At 40.2% G+C, this 13,276-nt stretch overlaps 1 non-coding gene and 1 pseudogene across 1 annotated transcript; one reads left to right on the top strand and one right to left on the bottom strand.

Moving 5' to 3' along the window:
- The window catches only part of LOC136358791 (chloride channel protein B-like), an 87,441-nt pseudogene that overhangs the window by 49,957 nt on the left and 24,208 nt on the right, over positions 1-13,276 (bottom strand).
- On the top strand, positions 10,361-10,433 carry TRNAA-AGC (transfer RNA alanine (anticodon AGC)). The gene has a single exon. It is a non-coding gene; the product is annotated as a tRNA-Ala (tRNA).

The following is a 13,276-nucleotide window of genomic DNA, read 5'->3' as shown; positions in this document are numbered from 1 at the left end:
TCTGTCATATTTAAATTAAGCTGAAACCAACATCTTTAGAATGCAAGAATTCTTAATGTTCCCAGCTCCTGAGGTCTAGAAAAGGCTGGAGAAGAAAGAGACACCTGACTACAGACAACTGCAGACTACACAAGGTTTTTGCCAAGGCTTTTTGATAAATACTCTACACCACAGGCTGAGAAACACATTTCAACTTTAACTTCAGTGGGAGATTAGACCTTAAATAACAGAAAGCTTACAAAATCTTGCTGTTGTCTAAACAAGCGTAGGTATTCATTCACTGCCAGTTTCTTAAAGAGCTGCATTACAAAATCTGAGGTCCTGAAACCATTCCCCATCCCCTTCTCTGCAAGAATAGTTTCACTTATTTAATTTTCCAGAAAAGCTACTGCCAAAAAATACACAGTGCTCTTCCCCTAGTTGGAGTAAATTCAACAGAAAATAGTAGGACCCAGTGTATTGAACAGTGTGCTGATTACACATTGTTACTCCAATTATATTTGGATTAATTTGAATAACAATGTAGCATACTATTCTGCATCACCTCTTCTTTGTAAAAAGTTGCAATCTGAAAAAGTGTTGAACATACCATTTGAACACACTGGGCTCCTCACAACAGGCAGTGGAAAGAGAGGAAATGCTTACCCGGTTAGGAATATCTGCAGGCTTGAAGATTTTGAAGAACTGTTTTACTAGGGTTTAATCTTTTCATTAGAAAAAATATCAGGCAGCTCAGTAACAGAAAGCTAGGCCCTGTCAAAACAACTTCTGTGAACCGTCTCAGGTTTAATCAAAAACTGTAAGGGATTCCTAAACTGTTTAAGTGTGACGGGCTGATGCATTAAACAGCCTAGAACTGGGAGGAATCTGCCAAATTATTTTCCAAATAATTATGCAGTTCCTCTGCCTTCTTTAAGGAAACATGATGTGAAAAATCTTGAATACTATTCATTTGTCCCAGCTTCTGCAAAAGATTTTCCTTTCCCCACCAAAATCAGATGGAAAAGCAGCCTTGTGGCATTCTTTCATGAGCAGTTAAAATGAAGACTGTGGCCATGGAGAGAATCCAAAGCTAAATTCACTATTGAGTAATCCTGCTGGAGTAACAGCATTTAAGGCATCTATTTGGAACTATTTTTAAGCAAATTAGGAGGAGACAATTTGAACTTGCCTGTTGGGTAGGCACGTATGCCTTCTTGCCCTTTCAGTAAGGACTCTCTAGCATATGCTTTGTTGGCCAGCAGTGCAAAAAAATGCTCTCTGATTCAGAGCATGCACACGTGTACTTATCCTAAAACAAGGGTCAAAATCTTCTCTCATCTACACCTGTGTAGCACAGCATGACCTGCCATGAGCCTCTACTGCATTCTCCCACAGCAATGCCTCTCCTGACAGAGAGTGTGCTCCCTCTCATTTTCTTCCCATGTCTGCTCCAGGAACACAGTGTCCCTTTCATGCCCTTCCATCTTGATCAAGTCACAGGAAGGCACAATCAGAAATCTCCCAAGGTCGGTGCTGCCAAAGTGTGCTGTGAGGATGCAGTCACTAGTTACAGCCAGTTCTCCCTTGTCTTCATCTGTTGCCTCCTGAGGATTGCATGCACTCTGCTAAACAAGTGGGAGAAAGGGAAAAGTATGACTCAAGCCTTCCAAATAAATTATCTTTCCTTTAAACAAGAGTCAGACTAAGGAACAGGGGGAAATGGGAGCAGTATACTAGAGTGACCTGATGTCAACCATTTGCTATATGATGTGAAGCACCAGACAAGACAGCTCCAGTTATCTCCACAGTCTGTGCAACTTCATCCTTTCTAAAGTCAGGCACTGCTGTTTCACACGTTGCACCAGCAACTGAAGAAATCACCTGCTGCTGCACAACTCACCAGTGGACAATAACAACTTGGTTGGTCACTACCAGCTTGGGATGTTAGTGGGGTCTTGTTTTTGAAATACAAGAAAAGAGCTCAGGTCTGGCTTTGCAAGCTTGCCTGAGACACATCCATCAGGCACTCAAGAGTTTTCCATCATCACTCTTTTGTATTTCACAATGAGAGAAAAGCTGTCACTAGGGCAGGTCCCACTGGATGCCATTTATGCTCAACTTTTCCTCAATGCTTCTACTTTTCCACTTGCTTTCACAGCTTCCCCTTAACGCCCATCTCCGTTCAGTCTTGTTAATGGCAGCAGCACACCTTTCACCCACGTTCACTGCCATCACCACGTGTGTCCTGAGCCCAGTCTTACTCCTCTTCCAAAACAATGGAGGACATGTAGAAACTGTAGCAGCAAAACACAGCGCTCTGCCCAAGAGAGGAGCGTGGTCCTTCTTAGGGATTTACCTCTCTCAGACCTACCGTAGGAGCCTCCATCCCACCGACACCCCATGTCCAGCCCAGCAGCTGCTGTGTTGTGTAAATACTTGCTCCTGTTTCAGCAGGGTCCAATAATCAAATGGGGATCTCTGGCCCCAAGCCCCCATTCATCAGAGCACCCAGTTACAAGGGGAGTTTCATTCAAAATTATTATGAACCCTTCGGGCCAGGAAAAAACAAACAAACAAAGATAGGTTTATTGTGGTAGCTTTCATCCCCGAGATAAAGAATTTTCTCAAAATTTGTAAAAAACACTCTTGACAGCATTATGAAGGTTTTAAAGTTAAAAATATAACAAAATTTAATGGTTTCAGATGCTTTTCATGTCAATGTAACTGGAAAATATCTTTAATATGGAAACAAATTAAATTTGGCAAAGAATTAATGCTTAAGACAGCCCAATTGCATTTTGTAATTCAAAAAAACTGAAAACAGATAAGGCACTGTGAATTAAAAATAACTTCTGCACGTTAAATTCTCGTGAACTTTCATTAAGGTTTGTGTTACATGTCCCAAATGTACCATTGTATGTTGTAATACACTACATCCCTTTATTTATAAAATACTTTTAAAGCTACTGATAGCTAGAGCCAGAAAAATGACTATATAAAAATGTTATCTTCTCAAATTACAACTTCATTTCCAATGTGTATATTTAAAAGAGAGATGCAATCTCGATTTCAATATTTCACAGGCACAACTGAACTTTCAGTGCCAATTGGATCCATATACAATTCAGCTGTGTCTGTTTATTTTACTGATAAAACCTGGTACCAAAGCTGACACAGCTATATTAGAGATAGAGCTGGGTTCTCTTCTAGTTTGGGAATTACCTGAAGCTAACCAACTGTCCCATAGTTGCAGTTTTTCTTTACAGATGATGAATGAAGGAATCAGAGGGGACTTGTTCTGACCTTCTCGGGCTGGGTTCGCAAGGCTACATCCAGAAAGACAAAAGGGGTTCATTTCATTTTCCTTACAAGCATACATCTTTTATCAAATGTTCCAATGACCTGACAAATTGTTTATCATCCCTATAGAGCAGTATTTTTCAGGTTAGAACCCAAGAAGCTTTCATTTGGAACACTATATTGTCATCTCTTGAGAATTTTAAAATTGGATTTGGCTTGCCCTCAGATTAAACTACGTCTCCCACGATGCGCCATGTATTGGGCCTCCTTCGTGAACATACCAAGAAAGCTTCCTTAGTGTTTCATGGCAAATATTTCATTCCTTAAAGAAAAATGTTAACATAGAACAACAAAGTTTGTAGCAAGACAAGTAATTTTTTGGTTTGGTTTAGGTTTTTTTGGTTTTTTTGTTTGGGTTTTTCAGATGTTCAGCTTTCTGATGAAATGTCCAAGGTTTTTGTAAAAAAAAAAAAAACACTGATGTCCTCATTTTTGGTCAAAAATAGATGAGAAGCAAATTTTTGAAATCATTCTAAACCAGGTAGTGGTGAAAAAATAAGCTCTTGCAGGCTTCACTGTTCACCATCACTCCAACCACGGAGTGATTGTGTGTATAGTATAGTAAATATAGATTTACTATATTTGACCATAAGATCATATTAATCTTAATTGACCTTAAGATCTTTCACATGAGCAAGAAATTCATGTGTTTCAAATCAGCCTGTTCTCCTGCTTCCTGGTATGCCAAAAGCATATTCAGCTCTCAGAGAATTTTTCTCCTCACACCTCAGCAAACTATAATCCTTATCAAGGGAAGGGGGTCACACTTTGGATGGCACTATGAGTTTGGAAGGGAAGTCCCTTCTCTTCAACTAGCCAGATGTAACACCATGTTTTATGTGCTGAAAACAAGACTGGTTTCTTTTAAGACCAAAAGGACCAATTAAATAATTTAATTTGACATCTTGCAAAATATCCTGTTTCCTGTAATTATTTATGCCATAAGACCTGCCCTGGAAACTTGTCATGGACCAAGATCCAACAGTCTCCATTTTCTGAATCTCTTGCACAGCTGTGCCACAACTCTTTAGCCCCTCACTTCAGGATCAGCTGCTACTCCATTTGCAAGAACATAAGGGCACTGGTACAGAAGCCCAGCTTTGTGCCAGCACTCACTTTGACCATTTAATAATTTACAAAAAAGAAAAAAGAAAAAAGAAAAAAAAAAAAAAAAAAAAAACAAACAAAAAAAAAAACCACTCACACACACACACACACACACACAAAAAAAAAAAAAAAAAAAAAAAAAAAAAAAACCAACACAAAAAACCCAACAACAACAACACAACCACCATACTACCAAGCTTAAGACAAAGTAGGTGGAAAGTATACATTACAGAAAGGCCCATGCACTCTAGTTGATTTTAAAGTCAGCTGTTTAAGGAGTATTTTTATTGCTTCCTTCATGGACTCATAGAATGGTTTGGGTTGGAAGGGGTCTTAAAGTTCATCTAGTTCCAAACCCTTTGCCATGGGCAGGGACACCTTCAACTATACCAGGTTGCTCAAAGCCCCAACAGCCTGACCTGGGCCTTTCTCTCACCATTGCAAGTTCTAAGGCAGCAAGTGCATGAACAAGTGTCACATAAGACAGTTTGCACTGAAAACCTTTTGCACCTACAAGTCCAGCCAGCCCTGCCCAAGCACCTCCTGGAGTAACACCCAGCTCCCTTTGCAGGCTCTCCTCATTGCCTACACAACACAGCAAGTACCAGCAAGCATTTATAAACCAGGGAGGGACAAACCATTTCATACTGTGTGCTGGTTTCATCCTTACTTTCCAGCTCAAGGAGCAGACAGGAAGAAGGAAAAACAGGTCAAGGTGGCAGAAGCAGCCCTCACCCCAATGGAGGTAGGGGGTGCTCAAGGCAACCAGACACTACAGTTTCACATAATGAGGAATCACAGAATATCCTGAGTTGGAAGGGACTAACAATAATGCTCAAAGGCACAGCTATACAGACTTTTTCTAGCACCCCATTTGTCAAGAAGGAACCCGAGAACCTATTTAATCCAAGCCTCATACATATCACTATTTTGTTGCCCAGTTAATGTACAGTTTATCCATCTTTGCCTGTAGAACAGAGCTCTCATCCATTAGATCTGGACTCCCTGAAGAGAAATTTGATTTAGGTCAATGAGGATTCTTCGCCTCCTGATGGTCTCTTTAGCAGCCAGAAATTGTTTTCAGTGTTTGGTTTTCAAATATCAACTATGCACTATTACCTTACTCAACTCAAGAAGGAAAGACTCAGAATTTATACTTGTGATAGCATTTTCAAAAACATCCTTCATGCTTGCATCATCATCACAGCTAAGAGTTTCAAATGCAGCATCTTGTGTCCTACAACCACTGAGCAGCTTTCTGGTGAAAATCCTGCACTGGTACCAGGCAGATTTCATGTGCATTTTAGAAGTTCTGTACTTATTTTTCTAACATCTTACATCACCATTCTGATTTTGTTATAACTTCCCTCTAGTTACATGGATTGGGTGGTTGTCTGTTCTGTATCTTCACATCACATCTGTAAAGCAATGCCCCACTTAAATTTCTTCTGAAAGAACTTAAGCTTCTTGTCTCTCTCAGAGGAACTGAGAAGGGTAACCCCAGAATTTTCAACAATGCATCCTGCCTGTAATTTCAGGTAAGTACATTTTGCCTAAATTAGAAGTACTGAAGAATACACAGAAAGGGCAGAGGTAAGGATTTAGTTGTAACTACGTGCTGTCAGAGCTATTTCACCACACTTACTCCAGATGACCTGTAGCAATACTGTGGAACATGCCAGAAGCATACATTACAAGTGAGGTATTCAAATGACGAAAAAAAATTCATTACCAATGGAATGTGTATAACAAATACATATCAAATTTCCTAACTATAGGACAGTGGTCACTTACAGCACTGTAGTTTATTATATACAGTGCTCTGCCTGTTTTAATGTAGGCATCAAACAACAGAAAGCATGAACAAACTTCATTTCATTACTGTCTTTACAACCAGATGATTTTGCATACAGCTTTTTATTTCTGCCATATTGCAGACTCTGATAGACATTAACAAGCAACTTTTCATAATGGTCCGAACCCCTTCAGATGGTTATATTTCAGTACCAACATCATGCCCATTAGCACAACCCGTTCATTCACAGCAGCCACACCCACCACTCACAGGAGACCCTGGGACAGCCTCTCTTCGGAGAGTCAATCCCCTGAGGAGATTTCCCTTTGGTTTAGATAATGACATTGCATTTCCACTTCCAAATCATGAGGAATAGTCTCTTTTCTCCTTTAGTCTGCCTCTGTCAAAAGCCTGATATTCCAGTGTTTCACACTCAGAGAAGTGTTTAGAGTCTTAACCTTTTCAGAATTAATTGCATTTCCCATATCCATCAGAAGAGATTTCCTGGAGAAATGTATTTGGCCAATAAAGGGATATGCTGCTTAAATTCTGTTTGAACAGAATTAGGCAAGAATAGGCAAGAAAGGGGCAAGAGTCAGGGTTACTTTCTATCATGTGTAATAGAAGGAAAAACAATTCCTAGGACAAAGGATTCAAATTGCTGCAAATAAAACTTCTCTCGTCTTGCACATACAGTACTGGACACAGACACTAATACTAGACTAGCCCAGAGCCACCTTTTCTCTTTAACACTTGTGAGACTTTTTTATTGGGAAGTAAAAATAAAAGGAAGGTTAAAAATACAGAATTAGCCAGAGAGCAAACACATTGTAGAAAGATGCTATTCCTCTTCCACATCTAGAGGACCCTGAGGCCTGCAAGCTCAGGACACATGACACTTGAAAAGACATGGGAAACAGAAGGCTGTGGGAAGGCAAGTCATAAGGCTATGCCTTGTACTTGCCAAAAAAAATGTCACCACATCTACCCTTTGCCACAAAAAGCTGAGGATGAGGGTCAAGTGTCAGCATGGGGGGTAGAAACAGGCAGCCAAGAAAGAAGAGGTGGGCAGATGCCTGTGGGGTCTGCCATGAGGGGGAAAAAAAAAGCATCTTACAAACCTGTTCACTACAAGTCCCACATTCATAACTGTTTCCAAATGGAAGGCTGTGAAAAGCCAAAACAAACATTCCCAATTCTTTTTGAACCCATCAGACAATATAGGAAAAATATGTGCACTTTATGGTTTGAGGGCACAACCTTTTAATTATGTGTTTGCATTGTCATGTCCAAGACCTTTTTTCTCCTCAAAAATTAATATTTCCTCAAGCAATGCAGCTATTTATCTTGGATGAACATAAATTGAAACAGAATCTGCCCGTGCAGAGAGGCGCAGAAGGGTTAGAACATGACACCTAGGGGAATTCAGAACGCACTGCAATGCAATCCTCATCAGTTTAATAGGGCCTTTTTTTTCTCAGTTCCCTACAGTTCTTAAGAGTTTCCAGATATTGTTTTGCATACGTTCTACGTGGATGTGCAGAGGCACTTTGAAAACAGAGAACAAGTACAGGTAGTGGGGAAGAAAAGTAGGAATGACGAAAAGAAAATGTAGGAATTTTCTTTGCACTGGAGCTCAGTGAAAAGCAGATCTGGCATCTAAGAGCAGCAAGTGTTCTGGCATATCATCACCTCTCATTTCTCTGTGATAAAGCACAGCCTCATGAGCTGAGGAAAATGTCAATCAAGTGCTTTTGCCCCTAAAGACTTTTACCTGCAGAAAGACTATAAAGTAATGGTTTACAAATTATACTTAAATTAACATATCTTGAGGCATTACGAGAAAATGAAGGCCTGCTTTGAAAAAGACATTACATTTAGTCATTATTTGGGCTCTCAGAAAACTTACATCCAGCATTCAGGCATCAACTTTCCCTCCTTCAACTCTTACAGACTTAGTAGTTGACCAACAATTCACACAGTAACTTCCAAAATGTGCATGGCAGCAATAACAGAAGCAGAAACAGCAGAGTTCATTTTTACTTAATTATGTAATGGATAAGTAGGTGATAAAGCACCAAGAGGACATTGAAGGAGAACTTTTTCCATAATCAATTATTATTTCACAATAGAAAAGTTTTTTTGCACACACAACATCTTTCAAGCTAGAACATTAAAAAAAAAAAAAAAAAGTGCTTCCTACACAATTTACACCACCTATCTCTAACATGGATCCAGTTTGGTGTGAGTGCCAATGAAGAGCTACTTTATCAAACGCTGTGCAACAGTGTACTAGGAGGGAAAATCCAGGCTTAGTCACTCCGTGTGAATTCTGACATCTGCAAAGATTTCAGTGAGATACTTTTGGGCAATACCAGTCGGGCAGCCAAGTCTGGGTTTAGTCATGGGTGAAATTTCCACACACACTAACACTCACAGGCCTTGAATGTCCTGCCCTGGAAGGGTGAAAACTTCCCCCTTGTGACCTCAATTTCACTTGTCTGTTGATTAAGCTGAATTTCAGCTCTGCCTTACAACTCACTGTCCCCAGGTGTTGCAATCAGGGGGATTTGCAATCAGCAAAGAACACCCTCTCTAAGTAAAAGAATATTATTTGCAAATACTTCAGTTTTCAGAAGTTTGCCTGGAAAGTATTGTAGTTCAGACTCAAGATGTTCTGTTACGAAAGGAGGGGGAAACAGAAATGTGAAATGTGTTCCAAATGAATCCCAAAATTTTGAAATCTATGAGGCATAACTTGACCAGAGAGACCTGTGAGATTTCCCATTAGATCACTTGCCTATACTCTGAATCCTTCAGTTTCTTCATTCAGGAGACCACACTCAACCCCAGCATTAAAAGGTGAATTGTACAAGGCCCTCACCCCCACAGAAGTGAATTCACAAGGCAAGCAGTGTGACCTACAGCTGTTTTGTAACCCAGCAGAAACATCCCATTTCTTCTTTGTAAACCACTGATGGCATTATCGTTTCTGTAACCTCAAAAAAAATTAAAGATGGGAAAAGAGATGGTCAGGTTTCTCAGCCAAGGCGTTACTTCCAAACTTACAATTCACGAGTAAAAGTTCCCAGACAAAACAAAACAAAAAACCCTCTTTGGGCAAACCAAAAACAGGCAGTCCAATAATTTATTTCTCTCTGGTTTAATGTGCATGGGGTACCAGTGCTTTATTTAACTGCAACAGGAAAAGCTCAACTCAACCTTGGCCACAAAAATACTTGAAAACTCAACATACCATTATCACAGTGAGAGAGATGGTTAGTCTTAAAACATCTCTTAAAATGAGGCAGCTCTGATAGCAGCAGAGACCTGTATCAATCCATACTCCATATTCACTAGTTTGAATAAAGGAAACAAGGATCAATCCCATCTTCCTGCCACACAAAACTCCTCTGCAGCCGTATATGAGAAGAAAAAGAGCAATAATTTTTGCCAGTGATGGTGTTTTCTGGAAATGCTTCAATATGTTTTTCATCCCAGATTAATTTTGTCAGGTTCTGTAGAAACTATTTTCCCACAAAAGCTCTAGCAACCTTCCTTAGTATGACCATTTACTTAATGCCAATCACAAGCATGAAGCTGCCAGATTTACCACACTCTGAAGAAAAAGGACAAACAGCATGTCTGCCTTCATGTCCTTCCAAGCACAATGAGAATTAACCTTATAGCAAAAGTCAAAAGTATAGGTCACAAAAACACATACTGGGGTATTTCAGATTAAAAGGCCACACTTCTAGAATTCCAGCCTTATATAATTTCTCAAAATTAAATCTGCATTTGCCCCATAAACCTGGCAAGTAAAATACTATACTCCAATAATAAATGGGCAAAAAGGAGTAATTGGTATTAATGACTTGGCCAGAACTAACTGAAGAGCTAAACCAAAATGTAGCACAGCAGGTAATTGCTGATGTGATACACAACATTCCATCCCATATGCAAGGAATTAGATATACAGACTCAAGTGCCAGACAGTGAGCAGGATTTGTACATTCACTTCCCAGAAATGGTGAATAATAATTATTGTTGTTATTCATACAATGGCCATTTTTATGATATATATTATATAGTTATTTCTTTTCTGACTGTGCACGGGGGGAATTAGCTCAAATGGTAGAGCGCTCGCTTAGCATGCGAGAGGTAGTGGGATCGATGCCCGCATTCTCCAGTGTTTTGCTGAGCAAGGGGCTGGAGATCAGCCCTGCAGGAAGGGCCCCAGGGCTGATGGCAAGATGAGCAAGAGCCAGCAGTGCCCTGGCAGCCAGGAGGACCAACCCTGTCCTGGGGGCATCAGGCACAGCATCAGGCGAGGGAGGGGATTGTCCCCTCTGCTCTGTGGCCTCACCTCAGCCCCATCCCGAGTCCTGTGGGATGTTTTGGGCACCACAGTATAAAAAAGGCATTAAGCCACAAGGGTGGTGAAGGGCTTTGAGGAGAAGCCTTATGAGGAGTGTCTGAGGTCACTTGGTCTGCTCAGACTAGAGAAGATGAGACCTAGCTGCAGTCTGAAACTTTCTCCTGAGGGGAAGATGAGGGGCGGACACTGATGTCTTCTCTGTGTGACCAGTGACAGGACCCTCAGGTCCCGCAGGCCCAGTATCAAACCAATACACAGTTTGATTTGAAACCTTGGAAAAGGCTTCCAGATTTAGAGACCAGAAGCAAGAATGTGGATTTGTAGTTTAAGTAGCTAAGCTAGGTTGTGGAAAGTTTTAGAGTAGAAAATTTGGCTAGAGAATTTGTTATAAAGCTAGTAAGAAGTTTTGAGGTGTAGTTCTGTAGGTTTGTGTGGCATTATATGATTGACAAAGAAGATCTGCACTGCAGCAAAATGTGTAAAATAATATAATTAGTGATTGGGGTGAAAACACTAACAAATTTTGTGGCGGTAGTTTATTGACTAATAAATCTTTAAAAGGCATTGTAGCTAGAGATCTTGTGACCTTTGACAAATGACGTGAAGACATTCTCACCCTCTCCGAGACTGATGAAGATCATAGCAATAAATCATGCTTTAAAACATCTCTCAGAAGTCCCGCTCTCACATAATCCCAATACTGAGGGAATGGCCTGAAGCTGTGACAAGAGAGGTTTAGGTTGGATATCAGGAAAATGTTTTTCATACAGAGCAGGGTTGGACACTGGAACAGGGTCCCCAGGCAAGTGGTCAGAGCACCAAACCAGTCAGAGTCCAAGAAGCATTTGGAAAATAGTCTCAGGCCCATGGTGTCATTCTTGGAGTGTCCTGTCCAGGGCCAGGAGGACTTCGATGATCTTAGTGGGTCTCTTCCAGCTCAGGATATTCTATGATTTGAGGAGCATCATCTTGCACCATTACACAACTTTTTTCCATTTATTCATACAACTGATGTATTTGATTGATGAATGCAGTTCTGGAATGGTTTTTAAAAAGCTATGTAGTTCTAGACTGGTTATAAAAATTAGATTATCAGATCAAAAACAGTGAGTGCTGACTGATAGACTTAACTGTCTATATTTATTCAGCCAAGTACACCACATTTCAGCAAACACCGCATATTAAAAATTGATTTAGACAATATTTTGGGGAGGGCGGGAGGTGAATACACAGGGATAGGGCAAAGGCAGGAGGTTGTGCACACAACTAATTATTTTTATATTTTTTCAATATTTTTGAATGGCATTATGCACTCTGCAGGCATGACCCCTTGCTTGTTGAACATTAAGCTTCTCAGCATTACTGCAAGAACCTTGCTCTAGTCCACAACAGCTTTCTAAAAACTACAACAAAGACCCAACTGTAGTTTTATCCAAAGTTCAGGGTGTTGTGTCCAAGATTAAGGTTCAGGCTATTACATACATAAGGAACAGATGAAAAGTCTGGATCTGAACCCATAGTCCTACAGTTACAGAGATGGAGCCAGAAGCCAAAACTCTTTCTGGATCCCCAGAGGATTCAAATGATCTACACTTGGAAAGTCCATGGTTCTGGCTATGGTCGTTCCACAGCTATTCTCAGATGATATTTCTTCATTCTTTTCCCCAATTTTAGCATCTCTTTCCAAGCAACCCATCCTGTTCTACCTATACAGCTTCCTCCAAGCACTTGGTGCTTTGCTATTGCCAGGTTTCAACCTACCATTCAGATTGTTGCTACTTGACAGAGGCCTTTCATATAGAAAGCACAAACCAGAATTGAAATATAGGAATAACCAGGCCACTGGCAAGCACAGAACCTGCTGTTCAACAGCTAAGAATGAAATAAAATGCTAAAGCAATGCAGAGGGATATGCATCCAGATTCTTCATGAGTCTCATGTTTAAAAAGCTATGTGATCCCTTGCTTCCCACCTTCAACTGGAAGCGCAGCATCTGCAACAGGAAGAGAAGGAAGAGACATGCAGAGATACAAAATATTAGAAGGTCCTTTTACAAAAATAGTAGTAGTAGTTCTCATTTGCCTTAATCTTATATTTAAAAAGCAATGTGTTTACATGACAGCTTCAGCATCTGGGGCACTTCCAGGAGAACAAAAAATATATGGTCTCTCAAGTCTGGTCTGTATGATGTTAAACCTGATCTAAATAAGGAGAAACTGCAGCGATTTAAGCCAAAGAAAGGCAACTAGACTACTGGAGCAGGACTCCTTCTCGCCTTCTTTTCAGAGGCAGCAACTCAGGATCTTCCCAGCGTATTTGTCTCAGTTAGTTCTGATATGTCAGAAGGGAGCATTACATTAGTTTAAAGAAAACCTGCTTTATGAGTGAATATGCTTCAATATACCCTCAAGTTGAGCTTCTTCTTAAGGAACAACCACATAACTCCCCTTACCTTGGCTGATGACTTGATTAGAATATCAATATGATTCTATCCAGACAAATCCATGCATTTGATGAAGAGCTTGTTTCTGAAATTTCCCTCTTGAGCTGATTTATGCTTAAATATTAAAAGTAAGACAATAAAAATTATTAAATGGATGAATATACCTTGCCTTGCTAGTGTGTCGATTTACACAAAGAGCCAACATTCCCTT

Source organism: Sylvia atricapilla, chromosome 1 (genome assembly GCF_009819655.1).
Source record: "Sylvia atricapilla isolate bSylAtr1 chromosome 1, bSylAtr1.pri, whole genome shotgun sequence".
NCBI classification, from domain to species: domain Eukaryota; kingdom Metazoa; phylum Chordata; class Aves; order Passeriformes; family Sylviidae; genus Sylvia; species Sylvia atricapilla.
Note: the sequence above shows the minus strand (reverse complement) of the source record. Positions and strands in the feature narration are given on the sequence as shown.